The sequence below is a fragment of the Dermacentor variabilis genome, chromosome 1, assembly GCF_050947875.1.
Source record: "Dermacentor variabilis isolate Ectoservices chromosome 1, ASM5094787v1, whole genome shotgun sequence".
Taxonomy (NCBI): Eukaryota; Metazoa; Arthropoda; class Arachnida; order Ixodida; family Ixodidae; genus Dermacentor; species Dermacentor variabilis.
In genome coordinates this window covers 211,285,687-211,312,670 of record NC_134568.1, presented here as the reverse complement: position 1 = coordinate 211,312,670, position 26,984 = coordinate 211,285,687, and the positions used below count along the sequence as shown (strand labels likewise).

At 44.3% G+C, this 26,984-nt stretch overlaps 1 protein-coding gene across 2 annotated transcripts in view; it reads left to right on the top strand.

Annotated features, from left to right (window-relative positions):
• The first annotated feature begins 7,923 nt into the window (after positions 1–7,923).
• CkIIalpha (casein kinase II subunit alpha) overlaps positions 7,924–26,984 on the top strand; it is an 80,480-nt gene continuing 61,419 nt past the window's right edge. The window contains exons 1-2 of one of the 2 annotated variants that reach the window (XM_075703988.1): positions 7,924–8,074; positions 9,161–9,207. The gene's annotated coding sequence lies outside the window, so the exon portion shown is untranslated. Of the gene's footprint in view, positions 8,400–9,160; positions 9,208–26,984 lie in introns of both variants that reach the window. The other variant, XM_075703987.1, reaches the window with a different exon arrangement.

The window sequence follows — 26,984 nt, the reverse complement described above, 5'->3', positions numbered from 1 at the left end:
TTCTGAGTGCTGCTAGACTACTGTAAGGAACTAGGCAGTGGTATAAAAGGGGAAAGAGCCTGGCAGGGCTTAGTGAGGGTTGTGCCGTGCTTGCTGACTGAGCGGTTGAGTTTCAGCGTAGTTCTAACGCTTGCCGGGAACGAGAACAAAAATGTGAACTCTCCCGAAGTCACTTTGCAGTGTCCTGTGTGAACCTGAACGAGAGAACGAGGCCTTCTCTGTGCGCTGCGCTCAAGAAACGTCGAGGGACGCCCGACTTCGGTTATGAGCATCATAGAGCGACATCCCTCCGGACAGCGGATGCAGTCCCCTGACCATCGGGATCTCCTTCCCCCGGCGGGGCGGTCTGTTACGTTTCGCCTACGACGCGCGGTATAGCCGGCGCGGATGCGACGGACGCTGGGGCTTCGTTCAAAGCGGCAGACATTTTGGCCCGTTCGGCGCCGCCGCTACGCCTCCCCGCCAAGCGCGTCCAGGCATGTTCCAATGCCACGTGTCTTCGTGTGCGTGTGTGTGTGTGTGTGTGTGTGCATGTTGGTGCCCACGCTTGTCGAAGCGCGGCAGCCGGGGAGAGGAGCTCCCCCAACTGTGAAGCGAGGAGGTCTGAACGGCGCCGGCCCGGCGGATGCGTCACCTACGCGTCCCAACGTGCCCGAGCGGCGCCGGCCCGGTGGAGGCGCCACCTACTCATCCCAACGTTCCCGAGCGGCGAAGTCACGTGCGCGTCTATAGAGGCGTTCCTTCTTGCCCTCAACTGCGAGAGTATAAAAGCAGCTGCCCCCGGACGCCAAGAGGAGGCTCCGATTTCTTCTGTTGAGTAACGTGCACTCCCGTCTCTCTACTTCGGTCGACCTGACCGCCCGCTCTTATGCTATGCTTGAATAAACAAGTTGTTCTGTTACCAGTCGACTCATGCTTTGCCGGGACCTTCGAATGCTTCCAGTTGTGCCCCAGGCCGCCAGGCCAACGCTACCCTTGGGGCTTGCGACCCAGGTGCAACAACGGGCGTCAGCGCTGAGGTCCCAACAGGACCCATAGAACTGCTCCATGCAGATTAACTCAACAACCTTGTCGTGACAACCGAACGCATCTTCCCCTTTTAGCCATTCAAGTAAGTTGGCTTTCAGCTTGTAAGTGAAATCTTGAAAAGGCTCGCCCGGCGTTCTAGCTTTCTCCTGAAAACAACGAAAGAAAGCTTTTGCTGAGAGCCGATATTTCCTTAGAAATGCAGATTTTATTATCTGATAGTCATCTGCGTCGTTTCTCGTTAGCCTTGCAATTATTTCGGACGCCTCGCAAGGAAGAACGGTCAGAATCCGTTGCGGCCAACTCTCTAGTGCCAACCCGTTTTTCTCGCAGGTTCGTTTAAAAGTAGCGAGAAACAAACCCATGTCATTGTTTACCTTGTACGACGGCATGAGATCCCTTATTTTTACTCCTGCTTCACTTGAACGTCTTTCATTTATTGTGATGTTATTTGCCGATTGCATGGCCAGATCTCGCAGCATGTCTAGTACTTTTAGCTTTAGTTCGTGAACTCTCTGTTCCTCCTGTTCATTTCTTTCTGCAGCTTTATCAGCGCTCTGCTGCTCTCATTCCTCTCTTTCTGCAGCTCTTTGACTTTCCTCTGCAGCGTTTTGTTCAGCTTTTTCAGCTCGTTTCTCTATCTCTTCCCATGCTTCTGAAATTTCGTCCTCAAGAGCCCCGCACTTCTCAATCGCCTCAAGGAGTTGAGGCTTTCTCTGACATTTCCCGACTTCAATTCCCAGCTCTTCACATAGTAATAACAACTCTGGCTTTTTCCATTTGCTTAAATCCGTGGTCAATGCTGAACGAGGACTTTCTTACTTTGCTGTGACGCGAGGAAGCTTTCAACAGGAGCCTGCACGTACAGAAACTAATTTGCAGTTTTAGAAAACACGCGAGTTAAAACTTGGCAAATTCTCAAAGAAATTCAAGCGCTCACCATTCTGCTGAAGCCAGGACGAAGGGTGGAGTATCCCCTTGCTGCCGAACGGCTGATACGATCTCGACCGGGTGAGGCGCGGGTCTTCACCGCAAGAATCAGAAAACGACGACGAAGCCGGACATCGTGATGATGAAAAAAAGTAGAAAAGATTGTATTCACTTCATTGGTACATAGTTGTGACTCTCATCCGGGTCTCGAGCGGTTCTGATTAACACGGGGGCCTGGACGGCCTTAAATAACCCATTGTGGTCTTGTGCTCGTCGACGTCTTCATCAGGAGCCTGTGGAAATAGGTTCTGCCTTCGATGACCTCCTGCCCTTCGGGTTTTCTTTCCTTCGTCCTTCCTTTTGTGTCAGCTCGGCGAATAAAAGGGGTGACGCTGTTTCGCAGAAGAGGGCAATTATGTGGACATGGGAACGCCCGCTTGAACGCTTCTCACACTTGACATATCAATCATACGGGGGGCCAAGACGGCCTTAATTCCCTATTGCGGCCTTGTCGTTGTCGCCGTCTTCCCGGAGAGGCTGTGGAAGCATTGGTGATTTCGTCAGACTCTGTTGTCGACGACCTCCCGCCCTTCGGTTTGTCCTCTCTTCGTCCATCCCTTTGTGTCAGTTCGGGAAATAAAAGGGGTGACGCTGTTTCGGAGAACAGGCCAATTACGATGGTTGATCCACTGCAGAAATAAGGGTCCCAAATAGCTCCAGCCACACGGGAAGGTGCGAGGCGAAATCCAGCAACACTGCTGCCCCGCGCGGCTGTTCCCCCACTCTCGATTCCCCCCGGCCGCGCTTCGCTGAGCCGCTCATTCTTAGCTCAGCAGCCGTCCGATATGGAGGTTCCCATTGCTGATCCCGCCAAGTGCGAGATTCGTTCCGTGATTCGCTTTTTGCACGCCAAAGGGACTCCACCCGTAGATATTCGTCGTCAGCTGACAGAGGTTATGGCGACAAGTGTATGTCCGTTCAACACGTCCGAAAGTGGTGCAGTGAGTTTAGTGCCGGTCGGAAGGAAGTCCACGATGAAGAACGGAGTGGAAGACCGTCAAGAGAAGGGCCTTGCAAGACATGACCCGGGAAAAAGCGGCAGGCGAAAATGGAATAACAGTCGATTTAGTCGAAGATGGAGGAGATATGCTTGAAAAGCTTGCGGCTCTTTATACGCAATGCCTCACGACTTTGGGTGCTTTCAATGTTGTATAAAATATTAACCAAGATAAATTCCAGTAGAATCAGGGCAACACTTGACTTATTTGAAGGTAGGTTAAAACTGCGCGATAAACGAGGACAGCGAAAGAAACACACAACGCACCACGAGAGCCGATCGCCAATCGTTTATTCATGAAATCAGAGTATAGGCTAGTTCAAGTAGGATCCCGGGCACATGATCACATCGTCAATCACACTTGTCCAGATAACATGAGAGAATTCTGCAGACTAACTGTAACACAGTCTGTACCGAATAAACACGAGAGGAAAAAACACCGAACCAATCTGTTGTGCGCACAAACATTGAGCAATAAAAAAAAAATGAAGACGGCACAGATCAGAACAGTTACTGAAGTGTAGGCAATAAGCGAGGGAATGAAAAAGCGCGATCGTACCTATAAAACGTGGTTACAGCAAGGTCAGCACTAGTGACGTGATAAGGACAAAGCATAACGAAGATGACAGAATGAAAAGACAGCAATTAACCGAAGTAAAGGCGAAGGTGAAACTATTAAAACCATAAAACTTGTGAACTGGCATGGGGAAAGAGTAATGAAACGCGTTAATATATGATGAAGCTCAGCATGAACTCGCGAACTCACAAGTGGCTTCCCCCCTCCCCCCCCCCAAAAAAAAAAGCAATTTCTTCGTGTAAAAGCGAAACAGACGGTGTGCTGACACGCCTGTCGCTAGAGTTTATAATGTGAAATGCTTCCACAATCTCCCTTTCTGTCTGGTTTCTCAATCTGAACAAAAACGTCATATTTTCCAAGATCGGTACGCAAGGAGTCTTTTGCTTACCCTCACCTTTACCTTTACATCCTTCGCAATGTTGGGCTAAGGTGCCTCCTGCGTTAGTCTTTACATTCCAGTTATGTTCACGTGCCCTATCGTTGAAACACCTACCTGTTTGTCCCATGTAGAACCTGTTACAGGTGAAGGGAATTAGATAAACAACCCCACCAATGCACTCAGTGAACTGCTTATAGTGCTTCGTTGTGCACTGAGGCCTACGCTTATTTTCTTGCGTCACGAAAGGACGCACGCTGCTGAGTTTACAGATCACTGAGTGCATTTGTGGGGTAGTTTATCTAATTCCCTTCACCTGTAACAGGTTCTACATGGGACAAACGGGTAGGTGTTTCAACGATAGGGCACGTGAACATAACTGGAATGTGAAGAATAACGCAGGGGGCACCTTAGCCCAACATTGCGAAGGATGTAAAGGTAAAGGTGAGGGTAAGCAAAAGACTCCTTGCGTGCCGATCTTGGAAAACACGACGTTTTTGTTCAGATTGAGAGACCAGACAGAAAGGGAAATTGTGGAAGCATTTCACATTATAAACTCTAGCGATAGGTGTGTCAGCACACCGTCTGTTTCGCTTTTACACGAAGAAATTGCTTTTTTTTGGGGGGGGAGGAGGGGGGAAGCCACTTGTGAGTTCGCGAGTTCATGCTGAGCTTCATCATATATTAACGCGTTTCATTACTCTTTCCCCATGCCAGTTCACAAGTTTTATGGTTTTAATAGTTTCACCTTCGCCTTTACTTCGGTTAATTGCTGTCTTTTCATTCTGTCATCTTCGTTATGCTTTGTCCTTATCACGTCACTAGTGCTGACCTTGCTGTAACCACGTTTTATAGGTACGATCGCGCTTTTTCATTCCCTCACTTATTGCCTACACTTCAGTAACTGTTCTGATCTGTGCCGTCTTCATTTTTTTTTATTGCTCACTGTTTGTGCGCACAACAGATTGGTTCGGTGTTTTTTCCTCTCGTGTTTATTCGGTACAGACTGTGCTACAGTTAGTCTGCAGAACTCTCTCATGTTCTCTGGACAAGTGTGATTGACGATGTGGTCATGTGCCCGGGATCCTACTTGAACTAGCCTATACTCTGATTTCATGAGTAAACGATTGGCGATCGGCTCTCGTGGTGCGTTGTGTGTTTCTTTCGCTGTCCTCGTTTATCGCGCAGTTTTAACCTACCTTCAAGTATGAACCAATTAGCCCTCAAGAACGTCCTACTTATGTCAACCAAGAGAGCAGGTTGGCATCAGGAAGGGACATTCTACTATGAATCACATCCACGTCATCAATCAGGTAACTGACAAATCTGCGGAGTACAATCACCCTCTCTATATGGGTTTCATAGATTATGAAAAGGAAGTTGATTCAGTAGAGATACCAGTTGTCATCGAGGCATTACGTAATCAAGGAGTAGAGGAGGCATACGTGAACAGCTTGACAAATATCTACAAAGGTTCCAGAGATACCTTGGTTCTCCACAAGAAAAGTAGAAGTTTTCCTATTAAGGAAGTGCTCAGGCAAGGAGACACAATCTCTCCAATGCTACTCACTGCAAACTGCCGCGGTTGCTTAGTGGCTGTGTCGGGCTGCTAAGCACGAGGTCGCGTGATCAAATCCCGGCCACGGTGACCACATTTCAATAGGGGCGAAATGCCGAAACACCCGTGGTACTTAGATTTAGGTGTACGTTGAAGAACCTCAGGTGGTCAAAATTAAAAAATTATGGGGTTTTACGTGCCAAAACCACTTTCTGATTATGAGGCACGCCGTAGTGGAGGACTCCGGAAATTTTGACCATCTGGAGTTCTTTAACGTGAACCTAAAGCTAAGTACACGGGCGTTTTCGCATTTAGCCCCCATCGAAATGCGGCCGCCGTGGTCGGGATTCGATCCCGCGAACTCGTGCTCAGCAGCCCAACACCAGAGCCACTGAGCAACCACGGCGGGTCGGTCAAAATTAATCCAGAGTCCCCTATTATGGCGTGCCGCAAGCAATACCCCATAATTTGTTTTATTCACTGCTTGCTTTGAGGAAGTATTCAAGCTATTAGACTGGAAAGGCTTAGGAGTGAGGATCAGCGGCGAATATATCAGCAACCTTCAATTTGCAGATGACATTGCCCTCTTCAGCAGCACTGGGGACGAATTACAAGTGATATATTGAGTACCTTAGAGGGACAGTAAAGCAAAACAATAAATAAGTTTGGACTGATAAACAATTGTTTGAGAACTCTATTGGCGTTAATTTCGCGTTAATGTGTTGATTATGAGGAAAGAAAATGACGGTCAAAGTTTAATTTTTTGAATTTCGCGCCGGAACCCCAAAGCCTGTACGTTAGTGGGACGTCACGGATTTTGGGACAGCGTTGGGCTCAGTGAAAGTTCCCGCAACTTCATTCCTTAGTGAAAGTTCATTCCTTAGCTACTTTAGAACACATTGTAGTTTACTTTGACCCATAAATAATGAACGAGAACCCAGCAGATGATGTCGGAATTCCTGACGTCACGGTGGGCTCGCGCGGGAAAGCCAAGGCGGCGTCGCCGCCCGTCTTTCGTGATTGTACATTTTTCGGCTTACCTAGCGTCTTCTCGCGGTAATGATGGTGCTTTTGGTACTGTAGGAGGGTATAATTTGCAGGTACAGGTGAAATTATTTTTCTCTCTAGTGTCCCTTTAACCAAGAAAGTGCAAGAGGGGGGTTGGAGATTAATATGCAGAAGGGCGTATGTGTAATGTTCAATAGCCTGGCAAGGGAACGAGAATTCGTGATTGCCAATCAGCCTCTAGAGTCGGTGCCGGAGTATGTTTATCTAGGTTAATTACGCACATGAGACTCTGATCACGAGAAGGACATTTAAAGATAAATAAAAATGGGTTGGAGTGCAGACGGCAGGCATTACCAAATCCTGACTGGGAGTTTATCACTGTCGTTGAAAAGAAAAGTGTACAATCATTGCATTCGGACGGCGCTATCCGCGCAAAGAGTGATGGTACGAAAAATGTTAGGCGTAACGTTAAGGAACAGGAAGAGAGAAGTGTGAATCAGCGAGCAAACGGGTATAGCCGATATTGTAGTTGACATTAAGATTTAAAAAAAAAGAAAAAGCTAGGCAGGCCATGTAATGCGTAGGGTAGGCAACCGGTGGATCATTAGAGTTACAAAATGGGTCCCAAGGAAAGACAAGCGCAGTCGAGGACAGCAGAAAATTAGGTGGGATGATGAAATTATGAAATTTGCAGGCGTAAGTTGTAATCAGCTAGCGCAAGACAGGGGTAATTGGAGTTCGCAGGGAGATGCCTTCGTCCTGCAGTGGACATAAAAAATAGGCTGCTGCTGCTGCTGATTCTCTAAAAGAATGAATGACGCATATTCATAGGATGCGTCTGTAGTAATTTCGTAAAGTGTGCGTGTTTACGCACTTGAAAATTGTGAACTGCAGGAACGTTGAAAGTGTATAATGTGGAAGGAAAAGGCCGAAAATGGTTCTTACGTAGTGGTTATACGAACGCGACTGGCGGTCAGGAATTTTCGTGAATTGAGGAAGACTCCTGCAGATTTTACTGAGTAGTTGGTATTCGGGCTATCTCCGTGCACTGGTATGCGAAGCAGGGAATTTGCATGTTTCTGAAGTTGACAACGAGGTAGCAAAAACAAGTGTGGATAATCCGCCCAGGGCTGGTAAGTAATAAGTGCGTTTGTTCAACGTAGCTAAATTAGTTGCCTACTTGATGGTTAAAATTTCCCGCGACTGATCCTGTGATCGGTAAAAGTTAGTTGCAGATTTTTTTTTGTTTCTAAATTGTTTTTTTTGTTACTTATAATAATAAAATATTTTTTGTGCAATTCACATACGAAAATGTTTTGAGAGAATAACTACTGGTGGCGGTCATGCGAAGTTGTTCAACTGAGCAGGTGGCGCATCGGCTCGTTTCGTGTTCTTTGGCCTCGATTTGATCTCGGCGGGCTGTCCGCCATATTGCAATGTTGTGCGGCGTCCGATCCTCTTGAACAGTCAAATTTCTAAAGAAGTACTAACTCCCCGTGCGCTGTTATGTCGTCCTACGCGAAAGCTTTCACGCACTAGCCGGTACGTTTCAGGTTTTATGTTCCGACAAGCTCTAGTCATCTGTTGTGAAGCGCGGCCGTCTGTGCAGATTACAGAATAAATCCGGATTTTACAGTCCGGCGCCCGATGCCACACCAAAGCCGGTGTGCTGTGTGACGTCTGTAAAGTGCAAGAGAGACTTTTTTTACAAGCTTTCAGAAAAATTTCGCGAATGGTCCGTGTAATTTCGGTTCTTGCGCTTTCGCTCAGTGTGTATTTATGCGCTGAATTGGCGTTTTACGCCTTGCAAGTGTCGTCGAGGTGCCGAGGGACTCTCTCTAAAGCCAGCCTGCTAGCCCTAACGTCCGTAAGTTAACATGTGCTTTTCAGTCGTTTTCTAAGCCTCTCTTAAACGTCGATTCATTCGGCGTTTTTAACCTTCAAAACCCGGTGGTGAAGTACATCACTTTTGGCTCTGATCATTTATAACGCACGATTTTGCTGCTGTGTTGACGTGAACATACTTGTTTAAACGGTAACAAAAATCCGTATCCGATGCCTTCATAGTTTTCTTTGTATGCTAATACTTGATGTAAATCGTTTTGTGTTGTATAGTGGCTAAAACCCGGATTTCGTTTGGGCTCTAGCGAGCACATTCATGCTAGGATGAAGCATTTGCTGATTCTTGTGCCGCATAGTGTGCTTGTGGGTGTGTGTCCGTCCGGCTATGCCGTAATGAATGTAATCCGCGTGCCACGCCGGTCACGTTTCTCCGATTTATCTCCCCGTTCAAGCATGTGACTGAAATCACTGTGAAAATGCAATTTTCTTTTGCACTCCGATGGCTTTGCTAACGCAGTACGCCGTTAATGACCCCAAATAAGCCTTCAGAGCGCGACCTGTTGCAGCGTTTGCCGGTTTGAGCCTTTGATACAAACCACTGTACAACTTTTTAACTTTCCCCAATACTGGACCTCTTTTTTTTTGTGTTCTCATTTAAAGCCTTGTGTACCCACTGCACGCTTGCATGTGGTTATTTCGAAACAATAGCCATTATTGAACCGGCCGCTGTTGTGAGACACGCTTACCCAACGCCCTTGCTTACCCCGCTGATTGTCTCCCCCGCAGGAACGCTTGCCTCAAGATCTTCACTAACCTGCTGTTTCTCCAAATTGGTATGTTAAGATTGCTCCTTCTGGGGCATGGTTTACCTCCTTGTTAGGTTTGATGGAAGGTGGTGGTATTGATTATTGATTGCTGCCAGATACTTGGGCTCTCTGAAGTTCCGTAGGTTGTTCAATGTGTACATTTCATGAGAGAAATCTGCACATTTATGTTCACATCTCTTATAGCCGAGCTTTCATATATGCCTTCGTGTGAACCACTTCAGCTCAGTCACACTTGTGAAGATGGATGCACTTATCGAAATATTGTCCCTATATCCAGCTTGGCCTTGTAAAATATTTGCCAAGGGTGTTCAATCTGCCATACAGCTTGGCATTATGCAGCAGGTTTGATGCATCTGTGTAACAGCATACTGTGTGAATGTGTTTTTGGTGGTACCTCAAACACTCAAGGGCACAAACCACACAGTATCATTGCATGCTTAATGAGCATGTATTTTTAATCTTGAGCATGTGTATGGTTGTGTGTTCTCATTAAAGGCAGTGTTAATCCTTTTATGTAAGGAGTAAAAAGGGGTTCCAGAGCCTATGTATGTATGTACGTCACCGCAGATAGCATATTGCTTTTAAGTCATTCTGCATAGTTATGTGATCTTGGACTTTGCTGGTAACAGATTGTCAGAAACAATGTTTGTGTATATTTATGAAGCTTATCTGACAAGAAAAGCTTGGGAGATAATACACTGTGTGCTTTGTATTGCATGATGTACTTTCGACCACAAAAGTTTACAGGCCACAGGATCTCTGAAAACGTTCAATTTCTGAGGAGCCTGTAACAGTAATCGGTAAAACTGATCATCACAATGTTGTTCACATATACTGGTAAAGGCTGCAAGTGCGAATACAAGGGTGCGTTGGCAGGCTGTGCAGATATTTGGCTTTTTACAGCTAAGCTGTATATGGCTAGCCGCATTGGCGGTCCGTCCGTCTGTCGCCTATACGCTGAAAACTCCTCCGGCGCAACCCCATGCGCAAGCGGAAAAAAAAAAAAAAAAACTGACGCGCGCGGCTAGCTGCGCCAGTAGTGGTGACGTTGCTCTCCATTGCAGCCGAGTGCGCGCGCAACAGTTTCTATCGAGCTCCGAAGTGGGTAGTCCACGCATTGTATGTACTCCTCAGGAGCAGGCAGCTTCCAATCAGTAATGCAGCGAGCAGAACCGGGAATGAGCTTGTCTACTCTGTGCCGATGCTGCAGCCCAGGTTTAAGAACAGGCCCATGCAGCCGAGCACAAGCAGCAACTGCGTACCGAGGATCCGACAGCCTACCAAGCCGTCGTTTAATGAACCGTCGGGATTAACCCAGTGATAAACACTGGGGCTGCGCGTTTCAGCTTCGTTAGTCAACCATCTGTACAGAGTGCTTGGGCGGCGATTTTTTTGCGCTGCACATAACTTAAAACTGTTTTGTGTGCTTGAAATCATATATATTGGTCAGCAAGGACACAAGCCTTATGTAAGGCTGATTATATGCCACTGAAGTAGTGTGGTCTTAATGTCTTGCTCCATCTGTTCCACAGGGTAATTTTAATTGGCAACAGCTTCTGCAACTGCATTTTGCAGGTAGACTTAACATGAAGTTAAATTATGCATTGTTGGTGCACCTTTTGATTCCAGCATGTGGTGCACTGGTATGTTTTGGTTCCAAACACAAGCTGTGCACTATGGCCTCCAGTCACAGAAGTGCATCCCTCTTCTTGTTAAGTGTTAAATGGGCTGAGACCTGTGACAGTTTCTATGTAATAAATACATCCTATTTTGCAGCATAAAGTTATGTGACTTATTGTTACATCGAATTACGTGATATATACCCATATCTTTATTTCATGTCATGCACTATCTTTTCTAAGATCTCATGTTCTGTAAAATTTTATGGTTGACTGTACATTGTGATGGTTGCAGGCTTTTACGAAATGTCAAAATGGCCTAAATTGCATGCCAGTTAGCTGCAGTGATTTGTTGTATGCATTGTGCCAGCTTCTGCTATTTAAGGCTGATATCATGTGAGCAGTTTTTTTAAAAATCTAAACACTGTGAACAGCCAGCTGGAATAGTGTATTGTGTGATTTTATTAATTACGTCAAAGTAGGGTTATACCCGGGCACCTGTGAACTTCTTGCAACTCCATCTATCTCAAGTGAGATGCACCTTGTCACACGGCCACCCGTCTGCTAAGGAAGTTCAATGGAGCTTTTGGTAAAGGTAGTTCGGCGATCATCTTGACAGCTGAAGGGAGTACTCTTGTCTCCACATGCTCGAGATACAACAAAATATGTATTTTTTGTTTCTGTTAAAGTTACTTTGCTTGTAATTATAACAATTTAGGTTGCATGATAACAGTTAAAGCACCTCTTCATGACCTTTATATGTAAGCTGTGTTTAGTGCAAGGTATACTGCGTGTGTTGTGATTGTGCTGCGTCGTGCTTCACAACAGTGCACAAAATGGCTGGTCTAGAAGCTGTGCAGGAACCATAGAAAGGAAAGTTTGCAAAAGTTTTGGGCTCAAAATGTTGCTGCCAGAGCACACGATTGTAGCAAGAGCAAAGAATCAATAGTCGCGCCTCTCCGTACTCACACACACACTCTCTCTCTCTCTTTGGCAAGCACAATGTTGCCAGCATCATTGTCGGCAACGCTATGTTTACCCAGTTGCTTCTTTAGAGGCAGGGGAGGCGCTGAAAGGATAAAACGAGTGTAGTTTGGAGTGGCGGTCAAAGGGTTAAAGCAGCTTTTGTGCATTTGAAAGGGTGTTTTAGATATTGTTTTCTTGTGACTGAACTTGAAGAAAAAATATTCAATTGGCAAGATCTACTTTATAGTGCCTGTTCATTTTCTGATTATCTCATTAACTATGTTATCTGGAAAACTTCGATTCTTTCACCTAGTATTAGAGTGCTTGCTGATGTTCAACCAAAAGCAAACATAGATGGTACAAGCTACATGTGCTTTATATCTTGTTCTCATTGGTTGGCATAAAAAGGTTTAAAGAGATGACTGCGGAGTCATGTATTGGTTGTACCGGGGATTTGTAGGCAAGCAAACACTAGGAGTAGAACACCTCAAAGCCCTTCTAAAAAAAGAAGTTTTGCATTGGCGCTGGTTGTGGTTACAAGCACCCACACGCTTAGATTTAGGTGCATGTTTAAGAACACCATGTGGCCTATATTATTCCGGAGTCCCCCCACTATGGCGTGCCTCATAATCAGATCATGGTTTTGGCACGTCTATTGATTTCGTCTTCATATTGCTCAAGTACACACCGAATTAAAGATAAAAACATTTCTAAAAAAAAAAATCTAGTGAGAAACGGTAGGTCAAAAATATTGTTAGCTGCCGATGAAAGGTAAAAGTATGGTCCAAGACTAGTTTTTGGTACTTGCTTTGACAAGGTCATTGTGTGTTCTTGTGCACTCTATGTGATATAAAAAAGACAGCTTGCTTAAACAAATGAAACAATTTTTGCAATGATGAGAATAACCTTTCGGCGCTAAATAAGAATGCTGAAGCCTGCAGGTTTTGTAACAAAAACATCAGCTGCTGCTCGCAATCAACGTTTTTGTACCGCTGTTGGGCAGGTAACTAATTAAAGGTAAATTTCAAGGCACAGACTAATATTTGGAGTTTAGTTTTTGCAGATGTTCTTGTTAGATGAACAATGTTGCTTAGCTGCCAGTTAAAGGTTTAAGAAAATAGTGGGGACTTTTATTCAGATAAATATTTTGCAGCCATACAGGTTACACGATTTCTACACTGCAGTTCAGCAAGGATAAACAGCGAATATCTCTGCAACCCGCACTCTGCAGATGACACTGTCCTGTTAAACAATGCTGGTGATGACTTGCAGCAAATGTTTGAGGACCTTAGCTGTCAGAGTGAGGTTGAAAATTAATATAAGGAGGACAAAGGTAATGTCCAATAGCCTGGCAAGAGGACAAGAATTATGGCGTTTTTCACTGGTCGATCTGGAGCGGCCGCCGAAATCCTCGAGCGAGCGCTCGGGTTTCACAAATCCGAATCGGCCAGCGGAGCACAAAAACGCTCCGCGTGGGATCGCACAGGAAGTCTGCGTACGCGTCGCACAAACCGGTTCCGGAAACCATGCCCGACTTCCGCTCTGTACGTTTCCACGGCAACCAAACTCGCCGTTCCCCGTGCATAATTTGACCGCGACAGTCGCAGAGTCCATCATTTGCATGTCGCGCCTGCAAGGATTGTGCATGGACAGCGTGCATAGAAGGCTTCGTACAGCACCTGCGTCACTTCGTAATCGCTGTCGTCCGAGCTCTCAAGCGGTGCTGCAGCAGCACTGAACTAAAGTATTCTAGTACACTGTAACCGAATGTAGCCATTTTACGAAGCAACACAATGTTGTGCATACCAACCGGGTACCGATTTCGCTTGAAGACTGAAGTGACGCTAGCTATTTCTGCCCGAATCCGCGCCTCGGCAGCGGAGCAAGTGAGAGCGATCTGTCGCGGAGCGAGTTGATCCGAAACGACCATTGGAACGCGCGAACCCGCTCCAGATCGACCAGTGAAATTCGGATTCATTGCCGCGGAGCAAGAAATCCTGCTCCGAATTGACCAGTGAAAAACGCCATTAGATTGGCTGTGAGCCTCTAGAATCTGCAAGAGTGCATTTATCTTGGTCAGTTATGCATAGGAGATCCTGTTAATGATAAGTAAATTCACAGAAAAATAAAAATGCATTCGGCAGGCATTACCAAGTCATGGTTGATAGCTTACCGCTATTCTTGAAAAGTGTACAATCATTGCATTCTGCTGCTGCTAAGCTTCGGGCAGAAACTTAGAGGTTCTCTTTTGTTACCGCTTGAAATGTGCTAATTTTTGGTGCTTTTATGTTTTTACATATTATTTCTACATGTAGTAGTTCTAGAGTATACTGGGATACATGAAGTTATAGCCTGATCACTGCTATTTTGAATGGCTGTGCAATTTTGCTCAGAAAATTTTTGGCAATTCTTATTTGAAACTTCAAAGAAGCACCTGAAGGAACATGAATGAAAGTAATAGCTTGCTATTTTTAGTATAAATACTGAGAATAAAAAAACATCTCAAATATACTAAATGTGCACCTCGTTCCTAGTTCCCAACTTTTGTAAGTCAGATTGCACAAGACAATTATGAGGATTTATTGGCATCAATAGTAGCCATAGTGATGCCCAAGCCATGTGGGAAAGCAATAGCATTGCAAATGTGAAAAATGGGTGAAGCCATTGTACAGGGAGAATTAGTCTTTACTCATTGGAGCAGGCACCTGGTTTGTTTTTTACTGCATTCTTTAGGCTCGTGAAGCAGTAGTCAGGTCAGGGAGCATGCAGAAGCCTCCCCATGATTGATTATTGCGTTTGATTGGCTTTTCTTTGTAAGCAAGGTGTTGTAGTGTGGGTTCAACTGGAGCTGGAGCCTCCAAATGCTTTGCTCAGTTCCTGTACAGTGCTGTACAGTAATGTGTAGTGTTGCACAATATTGTACAGTAATGAATAAGGACATTTGCACAGGCGGTGTTCAAAATGTAAGACGGACTGATAAGTCAAGCTTCGGTCGATGGTGGGTCTAAAGCCAACTCTGTGCTCTTGTGTGATTAAAAACCCAGGAGTGATTGCTCGTAATGATTTGTACTATGGCGATGGAAAGAAACGCGAACAGCGGAGCGCGTGGCCGAAGCATAACTGAAGGTATAGTGTGCGCCATCCAGTCATCACCATTGACAGGCGGGCAAATCCGGTTTGATCGCACTGTGCGATGGTGTGCCCCGTATCCTGCGATATTGTTTCTGTTCTGCTTCTGTTTTATTTGAAAACGAGGGAAGGTGACGGTACAGTAATGATGACAGCGCGAACTGTGCTATCGCGATGAAAAACGCAAACCGCGGAAGGCGTGGCTTTTGGGACAGTCAGCGCTAGTGCAAGGATACGTGTCTCTCCACCTTGCGGGTTTCCGCAGAACTATTACGTCAAACTCTTGCCTTTGCTTCTGAGTTGTTGATAAATTTGGCTTTGCCTGCCATCGGCTAGCCGCCTGGTTAGCTCAGATGGTAGAGTGGCTGCCCCGGAAAGGCGGTGGTTCTGGGTTAGAGTCCCGGACCAGGATGAATTTTTCTTCCACTGGGAAGCTTTTCTTTCGAGGAACCCATATGGGTTTTCGTTGTAGCACTTAGCTACGTTTGGGTGGATGTCCCATTTTCCCTTTATTAATTACTTCTCTCCAACTTGCGGGTTTCCGCAGAACTATTACGTCAAACTCTTGCCTTTGCTTCCGAGTTGTTGATAAATTTGGCTTTGCCTGCCATCGGCTAGCCGCCTCGTTAGCTCAGATGGTAGAGTGGCTGCCCCGGAAAGGCGGTGGTTCTGGGTTAGAGTCCCGGACCAGGATGAATTTTTCTTCCACTGGGAAGCTTTTCTTTCGAGGAACCCATATGGGTTTTCGTTGTAGCACTTAGCTACGTTTGGGTGGATGTCCCATTTTCCCTTTATTAATTACTTCTCTCCAACTTGCGGGTTTCCGCAGAACTATTACGTCAAACTCTTGCCTTTGCTTCTGAGTTGTTGATAAATTTGGCTTTGCCTGCCATCGGCTAGCCGCCTGGTTAGCTCAGATGGTAGAGTGGCTGCCCCGGAAAGGCGGTGGTTCTGGGTTAGAGTCCCGGACCAGGATGAATTTTTCTTCCACTGGGAAGCTTTTCTTTCGAGGAACCCATATGGGTTTTCGTTGTAGCACTTAGCTACGTTTGGGTGGATGTCCCATTTTCCCTTTATTAATTACTTCTCTCCAACTTGCGGGTTTCCGCAGAACTATTACGTCAAACTCTTGCCTTTGCTTCTGAGTTGTTGATAAATTTGGCTTTGCCTGCCATCGGCTAGCCGCCTGGTTAGCTCAGATGGTAGAGCGGCTGCCCCCGGAAAGGCGGTGCTCCTGGGTTTGAGTCCCGGACCAGGACGAATTTTTCTTCAACTGCGAAGCTTTTCTTTTGAGGAACCCATATGGGTTTTCATTGTAGCACTTAGCTACGTTTGGGTGGATGTCCCATTTTCCCTTTATTAAACACCCATGTTGTATAATTAAGCTCAGCTTGTCAGCTAGTTCTTATATTTGGCAGATGATTCTAGCTAAATAATACATTTTATTTTGCTTACATTGACCTGAAAGTGTTTGTTGCCCGTGTAAGGCCTAACAAACATCCACAGTGTTAAAAATTAAAAATTACTTGGTTTTACGTGCCAAAACCACGATCTGAATATGAGGCACTTCATAGGGGGGGACTCCGGAACAATTTGGACCACCTGGAGTTCTTTAATGTGCAGCTAATCCACAATATGTTAAGAACACTATGTATACTTGGGGGGGCCTTCATGTAAACCTTGTTTTGTGGAGATAGCTCCAAGAGTGCGCAGCGAGCACCCACGAAATCTGATGCACCATTATTTTAAGGGCCCATTCACAATTGCGAGTCGCAGATTTCGTGCGACCGTTCTGATCGCGAAATGACAGTCGCAAATGGATCACATTGGTCGAAAAGCGACGGTCGCAGGCCAGTCTCATGCTGCTAGATTTTCCAGCCTTGCGACTGCAAGTCGCAAACAGCTAAATCAATCAGCGATGCTCCGGAAGTAGTGCGTGAGACTTCGTGCATCCGGTTGCCATTGCCTACGTGCTTGTAGTGCCTGTACGGCTGTGGTGCATATCAAAACAGCGACATCCTCCTCTTCACTCAGGTCGTTGTGGTACATCGCGAACAGTGAGGGACTAGAGCACACCGAGCTCGAATACATTCGTATCTTATTCCGGTATAGTAGCTAACAGTGTGTATGTAGATATAGCTGAGAAAAAAATTGGCCTTTTTATCTTTTCATACTTCAATAATGGTACCTATGTAAGACAAAAATTCGTTTTGAGGTATTTAGCTATACAGTGCAAAAACCTTACTACTTAAATTTTACTCTCAAAATTTCATCCTATGAAGCATTTATTCAGTAGCCACCAGCCGAGTAGTCATTTGCAGATTAATTTTTCATTATTTTAGCCTGCCGTCTCACATGCCTGGCTTGCTTTGTCATCTACTTGTGGTTCCATTCAGCAGAGTACATCTGATGGCAGTCAGCCTGACTTTGTCATTTAACAGTATAGTACCAAGGTGATATTCCAAACATGTTCAAAACATGGGTTAGAGCAATGTTGCTATGTTTCCAATGAAAACTCAAAACCCGCCGTGGTTGCTCAGTGGCTATGGTGTTGGGCTGCTGAACACAAGGTGGCGGGATCGAATCCCGGCCATGACGGCCACATTTCGATAGGGGCGAAATGCGAAAACACCCGTGGTAACTTAGCTTTATGTGCACATTAAAGAACCCTAGCTCGTCGAAATTTCCGGAGTCCTCCACAACGGCGTGCCTCATAATCAGAAAGTGGTTTTGGCACGTAAAACCCCATAATTTTTTAAAACTAATGTGGCGATTCTCGACGTCTGCAAACCAACAAAGGGATTTTTGGGCTTTTGCTCCCAGAAACCATGAGTAACATGTTACTTGAGGTTCTGAGTTAGCTCCTGAAGGCACTGTAGATCTGGTTGAGCCAGCTGCTGGTAAGCAGGCATTAGGGCAGCAGCAGCCAAATACTACTTGTGCTGGCCTTGCTCGTTGTGCAAATGGTATTTGTTGAAGGGACTCCAAGTATAGGAGTTCTCTTCTTCCTGTTCTTTGCTCTGTGTCAATCTGTTTTAAAACCGACGCATTGGGAAACAGTTTTTGTCCTTTCATTTCCTAAACGGTGACATTCAGGCCACAAAGTTGGCATAGAAATTTTATAAACACCGGAAAAGTGCTACGAACCATTGCAGACGGCAAGCAAGCATATGGTAAAACAAAGTGTAATTATTTACTAAAGCCTACCAAAAAAAATTTGCCTTCCGCTCTCTTTGTGCACCAACAGTGCTGCTCCTCTTCAAGCACCTTGCTCATAAAAAAATTTCATGCAAGTTGCTAGATAAAAGTAAACTTAGGGCACAGGGTAAGGTAAGGTAAAAATTTTTAACAGATCTTTTGTTTTCTTGTTTGTTGGCATGCGCGTTCATTTGGCATTGTTATTGGAGATGACGAAAAGCATGCATATGGTAAAGCAAACTCTGAAATTATTTATTAGAACATACTGTAAACCTTTGATTCTTGCCGGAGGACTCTTAAAGAATTAGCTAAGCTTATAGATATGTACTGTATTGGTTTTGAATTTCTTTTTGACCAGTAGGAACGACTAGAAACCTTTAAAAAAGTGGGTGTGGCAGCTGCCCACATGCACATTAATACAGTGCATAGAAACTCTGAGCATCAAATAACATTGGCAAATAAACTTGCATGCCAAAATGCAACAAAACAAAAAAATCTTAGTTTTAAAAATGTTTAGCTTACCCTGGGGGGTGCCCAAAATTCACTTTTATTTAGCATGTCTCAAACACTTTTTTGCATGAGCAATGTGCTTGGAGAAGTGTAGCACCGTTGGTGCACAAAGAGAGCAGAAGAGCACTAATCTTGTGTGAAATATTGGTTGGCGGTAGACCTGTCAACCAATATAGTAGCATGTACATGTGTATAGTTCATTTGTTTTGAATACCAAGGGCCTTGGATTACTTTCACATGCATTTACCGTCATATTTTAATGTAATTCTAATTAATTCAACAATTAATAAAGTAAGATAAATAATTGTTCTAGTAACTAAGTAAGAATTCAAATTAAAATTGTATATATACAAGTACTCAGTGCAGTGTACAGCAAATGCCTTCCAAAATGCCATTGCGTTTGGCAGAAGTATTGTGCATGGGGTTATGCTGTGCACTCGGCTAGACTAATTCTGCAAGTTCATCTACGCACTGGAATTTCTGCAATTAAATCTAAAAGTTAGTCTTTGCGAAATGCGTGACGCGCTGGCCATGTGCTACAAAACAATTCGGCGGATAATTCTAGTCTGTCAAAATGACAAGGTTTGGTTAATCTCACGAAATTTAGTACCTGAAAATTTCTCGATGTTTTAGAGTTGTGGTGAAATTCTGACTTTGTCTATTTCAGTACTGTTAGTTTTGAGCATGCTCAATAGGAAACTACCACTTGGCTTGAATGTTTAGATTCAATTTTCATAACTTCATGCATTGCTTTCACCAGACCCACTACAATTTGCGGTGTTAACAATTGTGCAATGAATAGAAGCTGAGATAAGCACGTTGGGAACCAAGAACCACTGTCTTATGTTCCACGCCATGCAGAAAAAAAAAAGCAAAAGAATGTTTCATTGTTTTGTTAAATAGCATTTCATTTTACTAGCTTATGAATATGAAAAATTACAAACTGCTAGATGCATTTTTTTTTTTACGTTCCAGTGCTCTCTACTGATCCCTGCAACTGCCAGGAGCGAATTACTTGAAACTAGACTTTGCTTTCCTCCCCCTGCTTGTATTGTCCCACATGCCTTCAGCACTTTTGCAATATTGTTCACCCACTGTCAAAGCTCTGCTGTTCACTGTTCACTGCTGAACCTCTGCTGCTGATGGTTATGGGTTCGATTCTTGGCAGCAGCAACCACATGCTGAAAGGGGCTGGAGAAAAAAAATTATATGTTTTATGTGTGCTGCGAACACAAAAGCAGTGAAGGACATGAGTGCCCTTCACTACTGGTGTGTCTCAGCACCCCTGTGTTGCGTTAGGACATCAGACCCAATCAATCTTCTATACTTGGTTCTGATGCAAATAGATGCATTGAACTAGTGCTCTGCACCTTTCGTATCTTCATATATTGTTTAGCTAATTGCTTGAGTGGTGTCATTTAGGATCGATGGCAATGGAAATTGGGAATGGCATCAGCTTCTGGGAATCTTAAATTCTGCAATGAAATTGTGATTTTTCAAGTAAAATTGCTGTTGAGAGATTTGAATGGTGCTCCTATATTTGATGTTACGAACTAGAGCAACTAGGTTGTTTAGCTCAGTATATTTTTTTCTGGTTGTGTGGTACAGATGTGAACAAAACACGATTTAGGTAGAGTTGCTGCTTAGCCTGGAGCCTCTGTTTAGCTAGGTCATTCAGCTAGTGCTGGGGGCTGGCTATGGAAAGTGGATGATGAAAAAAACCAGAGGTCTATACTAAGTGTCTATGTATGGCTCTTCCACTGTAGCATCTTGTCAGTTCCTGCCGATTTCTGTGCACTTGTGGACTGTCTCGCAGAACTTGGCAATTTCCCAATAATGGGGAAGCTGAAAGCAACTTTAGTTAGAAGGCTGGCTGCCTAAGAAAGGAAAGCAGAGGTAGTTACTTGGGGAGAAGATGCAGATAATAGAGCAGAGCATCTTTCAGAAATTAGTATTTCAGTTATTTGCCAATGAAGTGCAACAATAAAGTCCATCTTGTGTTCCTTTATTGATACCTTTGTTGGTGTTCTTAAAATTCTTGAATTACCCTTGAATTTCAAACCATATATTTGGTATGAAACCCCATTTCAAAGTATCCATGTGTGACATCAGAGCATTTCAGGAATGTTATTGAGGGATTGTTAGGGCTGCACAGAGCACAAAACGTTTCCGTGCTTCTGTCCCACCATGCTACTTTCGGCATTCTTTGTCAGATAGGAATGTGAGGACCACACCATGAGAGCATTTGCCATTATGTCACTTTTAATTTTTGTAAGGCCAGCCAAAATTAAACGTGTTCGTTTTATGTATGAGAAAGACACATGACGCTTGGGGTGCACCATCTCTGAAAAAAACCGGACCTGACACTGGAAGCGTTAACTAAGCTCCACCAGCATCTACCAGCTGCCTTTTATTCAGTCCAAGTCAAAAGTGATTCCAACCCAAGTCCTGCAAAAAAAATAATAATAAACTTTGTGCCCATCCACTCTGCGAAGAAGGATGGCGAGCGAAGCTGTGTATGTGGGCCCCGTAATGGCGAACTGCACCTCCGCCGCGGGTCGGCTTGGCATTTCACCATCTTCGGGATCGGTCCACGTATGGGGAGTGCTTAATGCGTGCTTCACCTCCGCCGTGAGTTGGCCTGGCATTGCACTATCTTTGGGATCGGCTCATGTATGGGCAGTGTTTAACGCCTGCTTTATCTCCGCCGTGGGTCGGCCCGGTATCGTACGATCTTCATTGCACTATCTTTGGGGTTTTTTTCTGCATGCAGACATGATAGTGGGGAAAGTAACCTTTAACAGCATTGCTGTAAAAAAATCGCTTGCACTTTACACTCCTGTAACACGTGAAGGCGAAAGCTTGCTGCACATGTGGTAATTCATTAAGTTATGTGATCGGTGGGGTCAGACTTCTTGCAAGACATAAGGAGCTGCAGTGTGAAGTAACCGTATTGCGCTGTAGGTCGATTTTCTTGACACATGTGCCTAATGCACTATCGAAAGGTTATTTCATTCTTTCTTTCCGTCTTTTTCCTTTCTTTCACTCTCTTTCTTTGTTCTCTTTGTTCCTTCTTAATTTTGTTCCTTGTTTTGTTCTTCCCCGTTTCTTTCATATTCAGCCATTGCATATTTTAATTATATGGACACTCCAGGTGCATTTTTGCCATCGCCATGACGTTCCGTATAAAGCCTAAGGGTGATAACACCATCGCTGCATTCGTATGCGCGACTGAAAGCATGCTAGGGAAGCCGACAATCATGGCTCAATCTAGCGTATTCGAAGGAAGAAAGCGGAGAGCATACGTGCCGTCTTCCTTCGCGCGAGAGGCCGTGGGGGGGGGGGGGGGTTTCTTCTCGTTCATTCATAGCAAGGGTCTCGAATCTAACAGCTTTGACACCTTCAGGGAGTATGTGTCGGTTTATTGACCAGTTGCGTTCACCGAAAATGTTCACGTACTACGTGACGCTTGCGGTAGATAGGATGTTCTACATCCACTGCCATGGCTGTGAGTGGTGGCGCTGGCTAACACTCCTAGAGTTAGTACTAGTAGACAGGCGTCAATACCCCAGAAAGTGGGTGGGAACACGGTGCCTCAGTAGCACAAATTATAAGAGCATCGCACGCATAATGTGAAAGCGTGGGTTCATATCCCTCCTGCAGCCAGTTGTTTCTTCATCCACTTTTATCTTCCAATTATTATTGTGATAGCAATTTACATGGACACTCCAGGTCCATTTTTGCCATCGCCATGATGTTCCGCACAAAGTCCAAGGGCGATAACCCCGTCGCTGCGCGTCATATGCTGTATGTGCTAGTGAAAACACGCGAGAGAAGCTGACGATCGCGGCTCAATCTGGCGCGCGCGAAGGAAGAAAGCGGAGCGCAAACGCGCCGTCTTCCGTAGCGCGAAAGGCCATGGGGGGATGAGATTGGAGAGGGTGGGGCAGTGGCATTGTGCTCCGGCAGCAACTGCACATTTCTCGGTCGGGCGCAAGTGGAACTGACGATCGTTGCTCAATCTCGCGAAGCGTGGATGCAGCATGGGAGGGAGGGGGTGGCTTGTCACTTCGCCCACTGCTGCTGCTGCACTTGCTTACACCAGGGTTCTTACAGCGAGTGTCCGCACTCATTGAGTGTGATGTGTTCATGTTTGCTTGTGTGCACTGACATCAAGCTTGTTAATTCAGTTAGTAAGTGAATGTTTCCAAGTTGATACGGCCGATAAAAGTACTATCCTTACTTCACATAGCAGTGTACTAATCTGTTATCGCAATTGATGCTTCGCCACTTTTTTTTTTTAACCACTCGACTAGACGCCCCTTTTTTCTTGTATGATTCATTGCAACGAGCCATTTAAGGGGGAACGTGGCTTTGAAAATCAACTTCCTTATTTCTTCATGGATTTTGATGAAAATTGGCACAAATGTTTAGAATGTCTCCCTGATGCTTCCATAAAAGTTTCAGAGCGATATCTTGAGAACATTTTTTTTTATTCAATAGCCGCGCAGTCCGAGGTGCCGACGCGCGAAATGCCTAGTCGCGGGCTCGAGGAGTCGACGCTCGACGCTCTTATTCGCGCAGTCCGACGTGCCGACGCGCGAAATTCCTAGCCGCGGCCTCGAGGAGTCGACACTCGATGCGCTTATTCGTGCAGTCGTAGGCGCCGATGCACGAAATGCTTAGGTGAGGGTCCGAGAAGTCCGCGTGCGATCTGCGTGGTCGCCGAGTCGGAGGCTCCCTATGCGCGAAATGTTTAGCCGCGTGTCCGAGGATTGCGTGCGCGATGTGCTTCGTCACGAATTCCGAAACACCGAGTGCTGAAAGGCTTAGCCGCATGTCCTATGATTCCGCGCGTGAGTCTTGATCGCGAAGTACGCGTCGCCAATGCTCGGGATGCTTAGACGCGAGTCTGAAACGTCCACAATCGTAGGGATCGGCCACGCTACTGCGATGTCCGCGTAGCGCCCGTTTTGACACGTCGAGATTACGGCGAGTGGAGACGTCCAGACTCGCGAGGTGCAAAGAGCCGAGCAGACGACGCGAGCGCCGGACCACTGGCGAACCTCGCTGGAGTCACGTGGCGGGCGCGGCTAATCGCAGACTCCGGCACGACCTTCAATCATTTGCTTTTTGTGAGCTTGTTTCTGTATGGAGGAGATCGCTGAAGCGGCAGATTTGAAGCCGGAGAAATGCGCTTTCCAACGAGACTAAGATGGCGGCGCTCGGTCGCCATCTTGGTCTCCGGAATATCTCCGGAATCTCCGGAACGGCGCTCCGGAATATCTCCGGAACGGCGCGACCGAGCGCCGTTCCGGAGATATTGCGGCTTGAAAAACGCTGTTTTTTCTTGATTTCTGCGAGATTTTTCGCCACCTTGGCTGATAAAACGAAATTTTAGAGCACTTCTAAGTGGTTTACAGTGATGATATTTGGGTATCAGATAGAAGGGTTATAGAAACTGAAAATGTGATATTCAAAAAGCGATTTTTTGGCAATTTTTCGCAAGGCGAAAGCCGCGTCCCCCCTTAAGGCTTTCACCTTAACAGGAAGCTTTAGCTCGAGTGCTCCTATCTAAATACATGTAAAAGGAGAATTCGTTTTTCTTGGCAACTACTGCACCAAATTTGACGAGGTTTGTTGCATTTAAAAGACAAACTTAAAATCTAGTGACTGTTGGTATCGAATTTTTGAGTTAGGTCGTAAATTTTTTATTAAAAATTGGCGAAAATCGAAAATTTTCAAAAAACGAAACTATCAAGTTTACAACTCTGTAACTCAACCACTAAAAATGATAATGCAATTCTGTAAATTTCATCTAGTAGTGCATCTAAAGCGGACAAAATTGATATGTTACACATGAATATAAAAAAATTTAATCATAGGGAAATACAACTTTTGCAAAACCGTTGTAACCAACGTAACAAATTCACATAAGATCTAAAAGGACATATTGAATTTGTCCGTTTTGAATGATCTAATGGATGCTGTTTACAGAACTGCGATATCAGTTCTTGATGCAGAGCTATGAATTTGTAAACTTCGTGCTTCTATTTTTTTTCAAACGGTCTAATATTTGAAAATCGTTTTAAGAAAATTCAAGCCCTAAATCTAAATTCCGCTCCCAACAGTCACTAGAATTTACCATTCTCTTTCAAATGCAACAAATTTCATCAAAATCGGTCCAGAGGTTATCTCAGAAAAGCGTTTTTGCATTTTACATGTATTTTAATAGGCTGCATCGGAGTTGGGCCTAAGCTAAAGCTTCCTCTTAAGAGGAAGCTTTAGGACCGATTTCAATGAAATTTGTTGCATTTGAGAGAAAGGCAAATTCTGGTGACTGTTAGAGCGTATTTTTGATTTACGGCCTGAATTTTGCGTAAAGAATCTTAAAACATTCGAAAGTAAAAAAAATAGAAGCACAAAGGTTACAAATTAATACCTTTACATCAAAAACAGATGCTATGATTCTGTAAATGCCATCCATTAGATCATTCAAAGCGGACAAATTCAGTATGCCAATTTATATACTACTTGATTTTTTATGTTCTGTACAAGGGTTCTGCAAAAGCTGCATTTCCATGTTACTAAATTTTTTGAGATTCATCTGTAACATATCAATTTTGCCCGCTATAGATGTACTATTAGATGCAATTCACAGAACTGTGGTATGATTTTTCATTTTTGAGGTAGATTTGTAAACTTGATAGTTCTGTTTTCTGAAAATTTGCGATTTTTGCCAATTTTTAGTAAAGAATTGACAACGTAAATCAAAAATTCGAAGTGAACAGTCACTAGATTTAAAATGTTTCTTTTAAATGCAACAAACTTTGTCAAGTTTGTAGAGTGGTTGCCGAGAAAAACATACTCTCCTTTTACATGTATTTAGATGGGAGCACCCGAGCCAAAGCTTCCTCTTAATATATAATTTCAAAGTATCATACATTGTGATAACGGTTGCTCAGGCTGAGGTGTAGCATATCGTAATTGCTTTGAGATGTGGTGCATTCTTTGTTTCACATGCTGATGCAGCTCTCGTTCCAGAAAAAAAAAATTCTAATTTTTTTTCTGAATGCTTCCTGAGAGCTTTCGGCTCATTATAACAGGCTGACAGGCTTCCAATACTTTGACTAACTCCTTTTATGGGTTGTTGTTTGTATTAAATTTAAATATACATTTGTGCACAGTTTGCCATCAACAGGTCTCCAGCGTCTTCTTTCACTGAACAGTGAGAAAGTGTGCTTGATCTTTATTTTTGTCATGTTCTCTTTCTGTTGCTTTTATCCTTACTGTTGATGTATATTCAAGGTCTAATGAATGCATTGCTTAAAAATATGTCTGTGATGCGCTTTTATTGTTGCTGATAAATGTAGAGGGGGACCCTGTACTTCAAAAATTTTTCTTTTGTGGGTAGATTTTGATGAAACTTGCTGAATTTATGTATTTCAGTGTGCTAATTTAATATCTGCACTGTTTTCTTGCAGAGTAACTAGCTTATTAGAAATTTTCAATATCAGCTTTTGCACAGCTTGTCTGGAGGTGCGCTATTTGCTAATATATATATATTGACATACAAAAATGATTTGTAACCGACAGAGTGCAAACTAGCAAAAATCGTGTTCTAACTTTATATCAGTGAGAGCATGGCAAACTTTTACACCGTACTGGCACTAGGGACAGATTATGAGTTTTGAAAAATTTCTGTAATATTATTCGTTTGTAGTATAGGCACATTGTCCTCTAATTTAATTGTCTACCTTTCTGACAAAAAGATAAATAAATGTTGTGATAGAATAAGTAGAACTTGAGAGATCATTGCTCTCGGAACTGCGACACCATCAAAAATGCTGTTTTGAGGAAATGAGAAAAAAACTTTCTCAACATGTTCAGAGTGCTTGTGGCAGAGGCCAAATCAATCAAGGGTGATACAGGGGCCCAATCAAGCAAGATTAAATGATCTACTCCAATCGGGATCAAAGGGATGCGAAAGATAGTTGGGCCAATTTTTGGCCCCAAAGGGCAGGGTCTCACCTTAAATCGTCACATGTATACCCCTCTTGTTTTGCCTTTTCTTTTGCTCATGTTTTTATTTAGTATTACTTCAGCAATTTCTGCTGGCAGCCCTTTCCATTTTCTGTGGCCATGAAATGTGAAAATTATGCCTAAAGCTTCGGGGGGGGGGGGGGGGGGGGGCTGGAACAGCCATAATGCTGTCTTTAGTGACAGCTCTGGTAACTCATAGCAGAGGTTGTAGTAAATTAATTCCATACTTACCAGTTTTCCAAAATTCTTAATTTTACAAATTTAAGCTTGTTCTACGATTGAAAAAAATTGTCAAATTGTTTGAAAAATTCTGATCGC